We start from the raw sequence: 15,401 nt of genomic DNA on the forward strand, positions 1-15,401 counted from the left end.
TAAACAAACCTCCAGGCGTGTGCCGATTGCCAGAACTGAAAACAACACATAAGTCGTACGGTCCACATAAAATGTCAGCCCTGATTGGCTGTTTAGAAGGTCCTTACAACAAGACTCCAGACATGTACACCTAATCACTCACTCCTGTCCATGGCTGGAGCCTTGCTGTCAAACAGATTGGTGCCAGGTGTGCCTCTCGACGCACCCAATCGTGACACTCATAACATAGAGGTGGGGAGTGTGCAGTCAGTCTGACCTACTTGGCATCATCTGACAAGGAACCAAAAAAAGTGGAGATCAATATGATTGTAATTTAAGAAGCATTGCAGCCTTAATACAGTTGCTTCCCGTGCTTGTGCATATGGACCTGTTTATGCAGAAAAAGTCGACCCGAGGCCATGCCTCTGAACAGCAGTGCTGAAATGCCTTGTACTGACTCCATTCACCGTCCACTTGAGCAGAGTGAGTCTCAGGTCAGCAGTGGCTGGAGTGAGACTGGGGACATCTCACTCACCCTTATTTGTGAATGGTGGCTGGTTGAGTGATAGGATGCTGTCAAAGTTCCAGAATTTGGGAATTAGCATTCTAAAGTGATGTGATTGTCACTTATGATACACAGTAGCACAGCACACGGCGCACACTGTGAAATTTGTCCTCTACATTCAACCCATCACCCTTAGTGAGCAATGGGCAGCCATGACAGGTGCCGGGGAACAGTGTGTGGGGACGGCGCTTTGCTCAGTGGCACCTCAGTGGCACCTTGGCGGATCGGGATTTGAACTGGCAACCTTCTGATTACGGGGTCGCTTCCTTTAACCGCTAGGCCACCACTGCCCCCATTCTGGTTGTTAACTTCTAAAAATTAATCTAATAATTCCTTATCACTGAAGTGTGATAAATGGTAAAAGTAGTGGGAATACTAAATAGTAAGCAGTCATTGCTGACTTTGCAGATAAAAGGTTAAGATTTTTGGATGTGCAGATTCTATTTGTTTCTATTTGTATTTGTACAAATACAAATCTCTTTTTAGTGCAGGTTGCATTCCTGCCCAATGTTCGCGTGACACCTAAGTTCCCCCTTCACAAGTCTCATGTGTGTGTTGGTTCTAATACCTCACAGCTGCCACTTGTTCTGTGTGGGTAAACCATTTGTGTCTTGGTGCGGCAAAGGTTGACGTGCATTGTAGATGTTTTCCCCTGTATGCTGTGTTTTTTCTTTGGAGTAAGCATTTTACATCTCTGTGCGCAACAGGACAGAGACACAATGCCAGAACCTCTGCCCATCCTTCCATCTGTATGGATCACTTTAACAAAAGCTGTCAGGGGAGATAGCAGAATCCCCCTTTTGTCTTTTCACCTGGTATGCATTCCTTCCATCAGACTTTAGCAATATGTATCCCAAAGCCACAAAAAAATTAGCACTTTGTTTTGCACTTCATCAAACAGAATTCTGAAGTCTACCCTTGAATTGTCTTTGAATGGATGGATGGATGGATGGATCAGGGGTGGATGTAGAAAGCTGACCAACAGATCAACATTACACAATGAAGAAGCATGACAGGCCTATTTCCAGCTCACCACTGATGGTGGATTTGTATTTATGGTTTTCAGGTGGGAGAATAAGTAGATATGCAGGGGCTGAAACAAATTTCCATGGCAACTGTACATGAAAGTAGTCACTGGTGGCTGTGTGCTGAGTATCGTGATGCTGACAAAATGCCCAAGGGAGAAATCTCATCACAAAAATTCACACAGCTCTACTGTCTCTTTGGATGATTAAAACACTTCCATTTCCCTTAGCATTACGTAATTTAGGTGTAAACTGGGCCCTTCCTCCAGGTCTCCTTTACCTACCAAGGCTAATAGATGTTGACAGAACCATGAGCTGCCTCTGGGGCACAACCTGTACTTTTCTACTACCTTGGACAAATCCTGGAAAAGTACAGCAACATGTGACTAACAATGCTCGGGGTTGTATGTTTGGTCTTGAATATGTTTCTCTTCCCATATCTGTCACACAAACCCCTGGCCATTGACACAAGGAATCTGATGCTACAGCACTTTAACATGCAAATGTACAAGTACCTTAAGATAATAAGTTGAGGTTCATATTGTAGTTTGCATGAAAATGTATACAGCCTGATTATTAACATAGAACTGTGCAAAGGAATGTAGAAAAGGAGCCCTTCAGCAGTGAGCTGTCACGTTGCATGTTGTATGAGAGTACAGATGCGAGTGAAATAACAAGCAAAAAACCGAGTCCATATATTATCAGGTGATTTCAATCATGCAAAACTAAGCACCCATCAGTCCATAGTTCCGTAATATTGACGGCTTCTTGTGACTACGCAAAGGCCATGACACCACAGAATGATGACATATCACAGGGATATGTCATCCACGCTGCCAGGGAGGACACATATGCTCGACTTCAGGAAACAGGGATTTAATTACAAACTTAGAACATGACAGGGATCAGGAAACATACCAGTAGCCAATATCAATACTCGCTGACTCGCTGACTAGACATGTTCAGGAACATTTACAACTACATACAGGTGGATACAATGGGTGATCAGGGATCACGGACACAGAACACATGGAAAACCTGGCATAGTCACGTAGGCTTCAGGTTGTCACATTACAACTGAAATGGCTCATTTAACTATTTCAAATGAAACATGTTTCTGTAGCTGTAGACAAAAATTAATGGGCAAAAGTACTTGTTAACTAAACATACATAGAACATTTAAAAGATAACATCCATGTTATGTTGTGAGCTTGGCAAATTTGACCATATGGTTTTGATAAATAACCATCCATATTATAATATTGTGATCTCTTTCTGTGCTTTTGCTTTTATTACATTCCAAATAAAAGAGGAATAATCAGTATTCAGTTTCATATGGAAAACAGTTGCAGCGAACACAGAGACCCATTTGTGAATAAAGTGAGCTGTGGGAAATATTAGCCTACTTTTACGAGAGGAAGATCTCTCTACTCTCAGGAGAGGTTTCCTCTCAAGCTTTCTTCAAGATGTTATTACACTGTGGGCTTTTCTTCTACTATCAGTGCCTTGCATGACTCAGGCTTGACTCATTCAAGCGGTACAGTGTGACAGTGACACAATACAGATCAGCATGACACAGTGATGTGAATATATCAGGAAAAGTGTATTGAAGTCGTTTGAATTGCACTTGGACCAGTTTTGTGGAGCTGAGTGCTGAGGCAAGTGTTCTGTCTCTAACCTGAAACACATACATTTAAATGTCTTTAGTCAGTGTGTGTGTTTGACAGTGTGACAGCTGAGCTGGGGCTGATGAAGCGTTTTACACACTGAGGACAGTTCAGGGGTCAAAGAGCACCAAGCAACCATTATTACCCCCAGCACCCACACACATGACCACTCCAGGCTCCGACTGTCAGGACTTGTCACCGACAGAGAGAGTGGTCGTCCTTCCCATTTCAGTGCCACGGTTGCGGACTGGCAGCGTGGACCGCGTGGCTGCAGGACTCCACTTCTGATTCACAGGCGGTGTTCGGAGGCGAAGCTGTTTCACAACAGTTTCACAACAGTGTGAAAGTGAAGTGATTGTCATTGTGATCCATTGTGTGCACACAACTAAATGTGTACTCTGCTTTTAACCATCACCCTTGGTGAGCAGACATGGCAGGCGCCTGGGGAGCAGTGTGTGGGGACGGTACTTTGCTCAGTGGCACCCCAGTGGCACCTTGGCGGATCGGGATGCAAACCGGCAACCTTTTGATTACGGGGCCGCTTCCTTAACCACTAGGCCACCACTGCCCCTCAAACCCTTTTGTCCTCTCCCTTACCCACAGAGCACCTGGATGAGCACAGTCACAAGATCCCTATAAAAAAGCATCACATCACACAGCACGCCCCTTCGCTTTTTGTTTAATTTTGGAGTAAAATATCAGTCCTCTTCTTGGCTTCTGTGATCAGTTTGTTCCCCAGGAGTGCCAAAATTATCGATGACAGGCCATTTAAACACACCATTTAGCGTAATGATATTTATCCAACATGATGGTTGGAAAAGTTCTGTGGTGTGTTGGCAAAACACAAATAAAAACCCATTTTCAGGACTTACCGTTTTGAGATGGTGTTAGTGTTCACTGAAAAAATTGTGCTCCACAGGCAAAAATATATATATTTTTATTTTTCATGATCCAGCACTCATATTTGGGTGACTGTGCTTTATAACACTTGGAAATGGAGGTCAAAACTGATGTTGCATTTGCATGTGTCATTGACAGAATAACAAAAAATGTAACTGGCCTGCAAATACCCTCTATTTTGCCATTAAATTACTCAAATTACTCACAGTTCCTAAAAGACACTTTACAAATATTTTGCCCATACCACTATCTAACACCCCTTTTTGTATGTATTTACCATATCTCCTTTTCTTCAAGTGCCCTAATCCTTGTTCATGTTTTAGTCACAAAGTCATGCTCAGTTTGCATTTCACCCAGTGGTCAGGGAAAGTTGTTGAAACACCTAAAGAAAAAAACGGCGTCTCTGACACACCTTATTAATTTCATACATGAGTCATGAGGGCTGCATTGGGAATCCTATTGCAACTCAAGGGCAGTTGTTTGAAGCAGTTCTACTCTAAGAGGCAGCAAAAGAGAACACTACATGTTTACTCTACATCTATTCAGCCATACATTTTATATGTAATTAAAATGACAGTTTCATGAACACTAGTAAAAAACATTGCTCTGTTTGCTCTGTGGTATTGTTTGCTGATGATGTGTATGGACAAGTGTATGGATGCAGGCATGCTGCAGAACCTGTAAAATCAGATGAGTTAAACATTTAGCACAAAATACATATCATATATCTATTAAAATATAATATTCTTTATATTGGTATTGATGTGTAATAAATCCATTGTTATTCTGCTGAAAGGTTGAGACGAGTAGTACAGCAGTGTAGAAGATGGTGCAGCAGTGTAGCCTGCTGGTGGTTTGTCATAGTGCATTTGAAGTGACAGAAATGACGTACCTTTGTAAAAGTTTAGTCCACACAATGCCTGTGTCCACATCTACTCTCATATAATAGTGAGAACTTTCAGTGTGACCAATGTCTCCAGTTCTATTGACCCTAGATAGGAGTAGATGATATCAGCTCTTTGAGATGCCTCTCACTGTGCTGGTTAATGTTATTACCCATCAGGTATGAGGGCAGCGAATGAAACTCTCGATGCAGATCATCAGATATAATGCACCCTGCGTATGGGCATATCCTTTGGGATGCAGGTAGACCGTTTGTGTTGATTCTTGCGATGATAATGTTGGCGGTGTGAATGCATCAGAACACCAGGTGGCTTAATAGCATCTACATTCCACTACATTAGTTTCTGAAAATGTGTGTGCAAGAGAGGAAGAGAGAACCGTTAGCAAAACACAGCAAAGATGGCAAGCATGAAAAAGAGAGAACACTTCCACATTCTATAGCACAAAATACTTATTAAAAGTGTCTGCAAAGCAATTGTGTCTGTTTTTATACAGTAAGCCCCTATGACTATAATAACAACAAGAATAATAACAATAATATGCTACTAATTATATAATGATAACTCTTTAAGGTCCAGGGACTACTAAAAGATTGCAAAAAATGTCATATTGTAGACTGCATGTGATCCTATAAAAGCAAAAATAAGGGATGTATAGACCTGTCATGGTCATGTTACGCCACAGTGTAAAAGACGGCAGGGATGAACACCAGCTTTCCAGAATTGTCTTTATCGGGCAGAATACAAGTAAAGCGAAGAACGGCTGCATGTGAGATAACCGAGGGAGGTAGTGAAGGTTATTGGTTTATACGTTCATCCTGCAACAGTCATTGCACTACTGTCAAAACACACATCATACCATTAACTGACCAGGGATACTTTCCCCCAAAGCACTGCAAAGAACACAGTTTGAAGAAGGATATGGAACTGGCTCAGGGTCAGGTATCACTAAGCAATGTATGAAAGCAATGCCCCATTCTGCAAACAACAGCAAAATACCGCAGGAGCTGTAAAGCCTTGTAAAGCCTTCATTGGCTCTCAGAACATCTATGTTCAAATGTAAAGTGTCTGCTGGTCTGTTCTGGCACTATCGCGTCCTCGTGCTAATGAAGGAACTTCGCTACTCTCACTGCTATCTGTACTGTTTACACAGTAATGAATGAGCAATGATCCTAAAGCACATTTAGGAAAAAATACCTTGAATCTAGTATGATTTAAGCAGCATGCAGTTCTCAGCTTTGGAGAAAAAAAAGGCTGCCAGATTGTTACAAGGTTTTAAACCGGTTCATATATCCTAATAACACAGAAAAATCAATGTTCTGCTTATATCAGCGTATCATCGCTGCCAGCGCTCAGGGAACAGGGTGCCGGGGCGCTCGGGGAGACGCTCCAGTGGAGTTGATTAGTGCGGACTGAGCGAGCCAGTTCCATTCATGCGGATGATGACTGTAATCTCGAGCGGGAGAGGGGGAAGAATACGCTGACTGTGCACCGCCTGCCACCTGGAAGGTCACTACACTGGCGTGTCACTGACAAACGAGCGTTGTTCCAGATTGTGACTGCCTGCCGTTCTGCTCTGCTGTGTAAAAAGGGTGGCAGAGTGGCGTTCAATGGCCAGTTTATGTGAGACCACAGAGGTAGAGATGCTGGCAGCAGTCCCTGGGGAGCATACTCAGATGTTTTTCACATGCCTGCATCCATTTTGGCCCTTCTTTCATTTGCTTTCTGATATATAAAGCAATAATAGCCTACGGCTTGGAAATAGTGCAACTGAGTCAGCCTTGTGGCACGTTCAAACCCTGACCCATGCCTGCCCAAACCAACCAAAATCCTCTGCACAAGCCTCTAGCATTGGGCTTATTTGTACATCAGTCTTGTCTTCTTTGCATTGAATCATGCCAATTTCATTATTTCCGTTCTGTCATTTCAGACATAAGAGCCAGACATTCAGACCCTGTTACCACTGAAAAAGCACCGTCCCCCACACACTGCTCACACTGCTCACTAAGGGTGATTGGTTAAAAGCAGAGGACACATTTCATTGTGTGCATGTTGAGTATGTAGAACTCAAAGGTGAAAACAATCTCAGAGGCCCTCAGTCGTGCTAATTCTGGATTTGAGTCAGGCAATACCCTGATCTGTCTATACTGGAAACTGGCCACCAGGGGGTACAACTGGTTCTGACACACAAACCATTTCCTCATTTCACTCTAACAGCACCCATTATGGCTTCTTCTCTGACCCTACAAAGTTCCTGCTCGGCTGACTTTATGTTGAGCCATATTGTATTAGTGTAGCCATTATTCCTAGAGAAGTTATTTCAGGCTCTCTGCTTTATGCAGTAGTCAATCAAAGCTTACACTGCTGCTGTGCCAGTTCCTTCCGCCCAGCGAAGAGTTGGTTATCATGTTGCTAGTTATAAAAGCTCAGGAGAAACACTGGTGGGAAAGCTCTTTTTGAGTAATTTTTGAATGATCACAATCTATCCTTCTTTTACCCTGACCAAGATCTCACGAGACCATCGGGCATCATAAATAGTCAAAAGTGACGTTTGAATATGTCAAAAGCCAAGTTGTGAACTGCTAGTGGGTCTGTACAGGTTTTGTGTTCAAAAGATGCATTGTTCAGGTCTCATACAACACACACAATACATCTGAGACTAATAATTATCCTCGTTTTCCTGCATTATAATTAAAATGTGGCCCTTAAATTATGCCAAAGAGAGACAAACCAAGCTTTGTTCAGCCATGTGGAAACAGAGGGGAGTGGGGTAAGTGAGAACAGGTTTAATTTCCTCTGAAATTGAGCTTACCCACTGTCTGTCTTAGAAGCTGTGGTCAGGCATCCATGGAAGCCTCACCGGTTCGCCTCCACAGGATTTCAAAAGCATCCAGATATTGGCTCTAAATGAGACATAAAAACATGTCAGAGCCAATTAGCCAATACTTGAACCATATCAAACCATGTGCTATAATCAATTTTATATAAATTAGTTCTGAGCCACAGAAAACACTGGTTGATGCATCATGTCATGTGTGTGTAAATAGATTTTAATATCAAGTCAGTACCACCCATATGCAACTATTATACAACACAAATCTTTATTAAACTAAGTGTTTAAGATTTTTTAAATTCATTGTGGTTGCTGCGTCAGCTCATATACTCTACATACTCTATGCGGCATAGTAAAACGTAGTAGCGTGTTCCCGAGATGCCAGATCTGGTGTGTCGGTTTGTCCTCTGCAGTAGGGAACAGAGGTCCACTTTAGTTTCAGAGGAAACCCAGGCCCAGGGCACAGAGAGTTGGGTAATGAGCTGGAACTGCTGTCTCAGTGATGGATCTAGCCTTGTCCCTGGTGTGAGCTGTATAGGTGTGTGTTTTTTTTGTACGTAGAAGCGTTCATGAATGTTTAGCGTCTCACTCTGCACTTGGGAAGGAATCAGCCTTCTCTACAACATTTCACACCATATTTCTTACCATATCAAAGCGATAACTGAGCATTCATTAACTGCCTCGCTACTTAAATGTGTGTAATAGTACCTGGGTGTGACCTGCTCTGCTCCCTGGGGTTGAGGTAATCTTCATATTTCCTATTTCCCCTGACAGATTTAGGATTAACCCTTGGGTGCTATCTCCCCCTTGTGGAGAGTTCATTAGCTTGAGTTGGTGTCATTAGTGCAGAGTGTGAATGAGCTTTGCTGTAATGGCCCCATCATTCAAACAAATCTTCCTCAGGGGAATTTGCTGTCTCTATCACAGTCTAACTCTTTGTCTTTCTCCTTCTCTCACTCTCACACTTTACTCTGTCGCTCTCTCACACTCCTGTAGGAGATGCATGTAATGGTTTTGCCTTCACATTTACATGCATTAGTATTGAAATGCTTCCTCACTTATCCCAGACTGGATGTGGTTGCATCAGTTCATGCCCCCTTTTGCCTTCACTGAAATTGCATTTATAAAATTAAATAATATATTTGGCCTTCTTATGACAGTTAGGGTTAGGTTTATTATATAAGATATTAATATAAGAACTAGGGATCCAACTTTCTCAGATCCACTACCAATAACAGTACCTGGTGTTTGGATATCAGCTGATCCTGAGTCTCGATCCAATACTAGTATTAAATTAATAAACTTAACTCCTTGTGCTTTTTGGTATGGTGCGTCTGGACTTAAGTTGGTCAGTTAAGTTTTTTGCAGTGCTGCTGCTAGCCCCTGGAACATTGACCATGGAACATGGAATAGTTTGATATATGAAGGATGAAACACCATCATTCTGATGACTATTTTCTGTTGGTTTAGCACTATGCTAGATATTGCTTAGAAAAACATACAACTGTAGTGCGCACACACACAGAAACGCAGAAGAGCCTACAATTTAACTAGATAGACTGGTTACATAGATCGGCACACGGTTGCCAATACCCAGTTCAGATATTTGTGTCCATGACTAATGTCAGATACCTACATTGGCTTGGTATGCAAATGTGATGTGTATTATTTCCTCAATAGCTATTACCTGTATTTATTATAAGATCCATTCCTAGTTTAAATCTGTGTTTAAATCTGTGCTCTGGGGTGAGTTGTCCTGATCATGCAGCAGTTTTTTGCAGAGAATATTGGTAATCAATACAAAGCTGTTTTGCTTAGTAACGCCTTTGGACAGAGCACAAAGAAGAAATGATTGATTTCACGCTTAAGCTGCTTTCAGGACTGAGTGAAAATGGAAGGTGTGGTGAACTGTTCCTGTTCATCTCTTCTGAACGTGTCGTTTTTTTTAGGGGGGTCAGACAATAATGCAGACAACAATTGTTGTCAAACGGCAGCTCAAGACCTTCCTCTTTACAGAGTATTTAGAATAACTTGTAACCTTCATATTGTCTGTCTTATGTCTGCCTTATAACATAGTGAATAAAAAGATTGTATTCATAGTTGGGGGTCCTAGTGAACTAGAATTGATCACTTCATTGATTGTAACATGGAAGCACGTTGTAAGTCGCTCTGGATAAGGGCGTCTGCCAAATGCCTTAAATGTAAATGTAGAAGGTTTTGATCTCTTTGTACCTTTATCACATAGCTGGATTTTAATCCAAGGGAAGGCTACTTCTACAATTACAAAGTTTGTTGCCTGGAACACAACATTTTTTGTCCTGACTTATACTATTGTGTGCTTACTAATATGCTCAGTTCCTTGTGATGCCCAACCATTAGAGTTACCAGGGTACCATAATTTACATTTACAGCATTATCCAGAGCGCCTTACAAACAGTAGTCACAGGGACAGTCCCCCCTGGAGCACCTCAGGATTCAATGCTTTGCCCAGGGACACAATAGTATTAAGTGGGGTTTGAACATAGGCGAGTGTCTTACCCACTAGGATACTACCACCTTTATCATGAAAAGGAAATGAATCACAATTATTAATTTCCTAGTTACAGTTTAAACCTTCTGAATATCATGTGTAAGAAGTGATGGAGGATTAATTTTTGTTTGAAATATTTCTTCTATGTTCTGTTTACATGCATACTTTTAAAAAATCAAAAATTCAAAATTCAAATTTTATTTGTCACATACACAGTCATACACGGTATGATGTGCAGTGAAATGCTTTCTGCAACTGCTACAGACCACAGTATTGCAAATGTTGCAAGTAAACAATGAACCAATATGCAAATATTGCAAACATAACCAAGTATTACACTTTTACATCTTTAACATAAAATATGTGTAACTGGTAGGGTGAAGGTGTGCAAATGAGTTACAGGACAATGTTTAAAGAAATAGAGAAAGAGCCATAAAAGAAAGAGCAGTAAGGACCTAAAAAGCGGTCATTTTGTGCAAAGTGATTTGTGCAAAGTGGTTTTGTGCAAAGTGATTTTGTGCAAAAGAGTCCGGAGTGATTGGAGGTGAAAGTGCATGAGTTCTATGTACTGTTGTTGAGAGCTTGGACAGCCTGCGGGAAGAAGCTCCTCCTCATTCTCTCTGTGTTGGACTTCAGGGAGCGAAAGCGCTTCCCTGATCGCAGCAGAGAGAAGAGTCCATTGTTGGGGTGGGTGAGGTCCTTCACTATCTTCCTGGCCCTGGTACAGCACCGTTTGCTGTAGATAGATTGAAGGTCAGGGAGCTTGGTACAGATGATTCGTTCGGCTGATCGAACCACCCTCTGTAGGGCTCGCCTGTCCTTCATGGTGCTGTTCCCGAACCAGGTTGAGATATTTCCCGTCAGGATGCTCTCTATGGTGCAGGAGTAGAAGTTCCTGAGCACCTTGGAGGGCAGTCTGAAGTCTCTCAGGCGTCTGAGGTGGTAGAGACGCTGCCGGGCCTTTTTCACCACGGTGTTGATGTGACAGGACCATGACAGGTGCTGCGTGATGTTAACACCGAGGTAACGGAAGCTGTCCACTCTCTCCACTGGGCTCCTGTTGATGACAGGGGTCTGGTAGGTCCTCTCCTGCTTTGTACTGAAGTCCACTATTAGCTCCTTTGTCTTGCTGACGTTCAGGTGGAGATTGTTCCTCTGGCACCAGTTCGCCAGATTTCCAACCTCCTCCAGGTAGGCCGTCTCGTCATTGTCAGAGATCAGGCCTACCACGACAGTGTCGTCAGCAAACTTGATGATGGTGGTGGAGCTAGTAGTGGCTGTACAGTCATGGGTGTACAGGGAGTAAAGCAGGGGGCTCAAAACACAGCCCTGGGGGGCTCCAGTGCTGAGAGTGATGGAGGCTGAGACATGTCCACCCATCCTTATTGTATCTTTTCTCTCGCAGCAATGCTTTCCCTAGAATATATTAGTGTTGTTGTTGTCTCCTTTTGGCAGGGGTCGCCATATCAGACCAACCAGTCAGGTTTTCTGAACAAAGACCTTACGCTGGATGCCCTTCTTGATGCAAACCTCCCCGTTTAGCCAATCTTGGAACTGGCACCAACAAACGCATAGGCACATGGGTGCCCAGTGGCTGGATTTAGAATGCAGGAGTGTAAAATGTAGTGTCTTCATTTCACTTAAAGTTTACTTTTAAATAAATAACTGTGTGGTCAGAGTTACCACTGCTGCTGGTATCTGCCATTGGTGCAGGAAAAACATAGACTAATCCTGTCCTAAGACTAAGCAGCCTTAACCATGCTCACTCAGTGTTGGGGGTCCTTCAAACGTGAACGATAACTGTGTCCTTTCTCACCATTTGAGTTTCTCAGAGCATGCCTGTTGCTGTGAAGGAAATTGCCTGTTCCTAAAAAAGATAAAAGAGACATTGTTTGTAATTCATAAGGTAAATGTTATATGGTTGGATGCTGTAGGCTGGACTGTCACATTTAACGAGGCTACAAGGTTGTAGCCTTCATCAATTTAAGATGCAATATTCAAACATTTGAACACTGCATTTCCTGAAGGATTCGGCCTTTGAATTGAGACGTATGCTGTGTCACCTGTTCCCCATTATCTTTTTTTAACATGTATTTTATGCCGTCATGCTCTTTATATTGAGTTCCATCCTTTATTGTCTTAAGGTCCTGATTTACCAGTTATATATATATATATATATATAAAACCTGTTGGGACTACAATTGGTTAATTTGATAAACCTTTGTTGTACATTCTTGTATTAGCACTCACCAGACTCAATTGCAGTGTGAACGTTTTAAGAAAGGATCATCTTTTATTAGTTCCACAAATTGGAAAACTCCATTTAGGAACAGATATATACTTTCTTTTTAAAACTGATTAAAACATATAAGCACCTGACAAATGAATAAATGCAAATTTAAGCCATTTTGCAAGCCACAATAACATAAGCATGTCCTCCATCCACTGTCAGCTGTGTGTCAGTGCTTTTAATGGTTTCCCATGAAGCACATCAGAGTGGGGAACATGGTGGTTCTACAGACCTAATGAACTGTGTCATTACCAGTGAACAGAACAGATATGAAGCTAAATTAAAAGAAAATTCTGACAGTGAAGGTATTTTTTATTCATATTTTACTTTAAATGACTTATATATGCAGATGTTATACATGGATTTGTATAGTCTTCACAATCCGTGTGTCATGGTAACAGGAATGTTTCCATACTCCTGCTTGCTGAAGTTCAAACACACACTGGCCATTCAAATGCTCTGCAGTGAGAATGAGGTCATGGTCTGCAAACGTCCCGTTTGTGTATGAGGAAAAAATATTACTCAGATCCGCAAATATACTTTCAGTGCCTTCATAATATCCCAATTTATTTCAGGGTGTGGACTAGGAAATGCAGTTTCTACTCAGGTTGATTGAACATGAAAAAAGATACAAACTAAATCGCAGTATTAGGTTCATGAAAAGTAAATAAATATTCAACTGACATGCAGTCACATAATTTTAACAATGTCTCGTTCTGAATCAGATAAAGCAGACCTAATCTTCCAGTCTATTAAATAATTCAGGCTGGGACAGCCATTGTCTACCAGCACATTCACACATTTTGTGGTATCTAGTTATTTAATATTTTGTTGATGTCATTGTCACAGAATATTGTCACTGACACTGATTTCAAAGGGTCAAGTTCATCCCGCCCTTCCCCCTCCTAGTTACATGTCATGTCTGTGAGAGAGAGAGAGAGAGAGAGAGAGAGACGAGAGGTTCACAGATTATCGCTCAAAGAATGAAAAGGATTCTCCTTGTCTTGTTTGGTGCCGGTCCCAGGTCACTATGTCAAACTGGGTTATGAGGCCAGACAGTCAGGTTTTAATGGCCTGAATTAATACTCCTCTGCTCTGCTCCTGCCAACAGAGTCAGGATCCAGTGATGTCACTGTGCCCGTTTAGGATTAGCGCCACATCTGCTGCACCTTGCTCTGGGCCAAAAACACAGGCTGGTGCTTACTCTTTAATCACATCCAGAAAGGCAAATACGCTTAATAAGGTCCAAATGTACAATGGCATTGCTTAACAGGACTAGGAAAACAATGACTAACTAACCAGCAGATCACATGTGCTCCATTTAAATCATAATGCTAAAGGAAATGAGATTTGTCTGTGCCTACAGATGTTGTGGATGGAACAGAGAAGCTATTCTGGCTCAAACCTTCTCCAGCAGGGGGCACTCTCCGTTCTGAACCGGGTTCTCTGCTGGTAAACTGAGCGAAGACTTAGGATTCCTCGCGTTCCATTGAGAGACAAGTACGGAGGCAGGGACGTTCAAGGCAGACACATGTGGAGATGACTCACGGGCGTGATCTCGGATGCCGGAGATGGAGAGCACGGCTGTTGGGCTACACATGCTCCTCAGGAACACATTGACTCACAGTCTAGCTGTGGAACTGCTGGGTGTGTCTGCGGAGGAGTTTCACAGACACAGATTTATACACAAAATTACAGTAAAGTACTTTCTTAATTGGGTGGGCTTAAATAATAAATGAAACATGTACAAATGCAGCGTTGTTCTGCTTTTCTTTTTTTGGACAAGAAGATAACCATGCTTTAAGTCATAAAAAAAAAGGTTTCAGATTTTTTTTCTACAGTGAAACTGTCAGTGCCGTATCCAAGTCCATGTGCACTACAGCCCCATACTTATCTGATCAGGCACTGAACATTAGACATTCAAGCATATTTGAGGCCTCTGGAGTACGTCACTAGACACAGACAATCCTACCTGGGTCACCTGAATATCTGTTACCCAAACCGGTCTGATCTGCTCAAAAAGCAGAACGAGGCTACACTTCCTCAACATACATGCTCAGCAGGATCTACTGTTAATGTACAGGATAGTGGAAGGTTTAATTCCATTAACATATATTATGATTTAGTAGTAAGCCAGGCCTATTTTCAGCCTCCGTTTTGTGCCTGATGGATGTCTGCATGTTTGTTGGTGTGTGTGTGTGTGTGTGTGTGTGTGAGCATGAGAACACAATCCCAGGATTAGTTTCAACCCTAATCTCCAACACCTGATTGCCTCAGTGCAGACACTCACTCATTAGCCAAATTCCTCATTACTGGCCAGTCAGTCCCTTCTGTCTCCGCTGTCTCTTGCCACACTGTGAGATTTTCAGTACATTATATATAGTATTGTACTTAATACCTTTGTTTGTTCTTCTGATGCGTACAAAAGACATTCATGCCAGACCACGTACAGTAGATGGGGAAATGCTGCTGCCGTGGGGTGATACAATCAACAGAGTTCGCAGGCAGTTTGCCGCACTGTGGTATTTCTTCTCTTGAGCAATCGCTCTGGGTGTTTTCATGTTCCCTCTAATCCGACACGTTACTACTTGAAAGAAAGACTTGCAAAATATCTTAAGAATGTCTGGAAACTAGGAGCAGCCATAGTATGCTATGATCATTTTATACAAGAATGCATGAAAGGATTGTCAATCTCAAGCGTTGACCTGGC

The sequence above is a fragment of the Denticeps clupeoides genome, chromosome 3, assembly GCF_900700375.1.
Source record: "Denticeps clupeoides chromosome 3, fDenClu1.1, whole genome shotgun sequence".
Taxonomy (NCBI): Eukaryota; Metazoa; Chordata; class Actinopteri; order Clupeiformes; family Denticipitidae; genus Denticeps; species Denticeps clupeoides.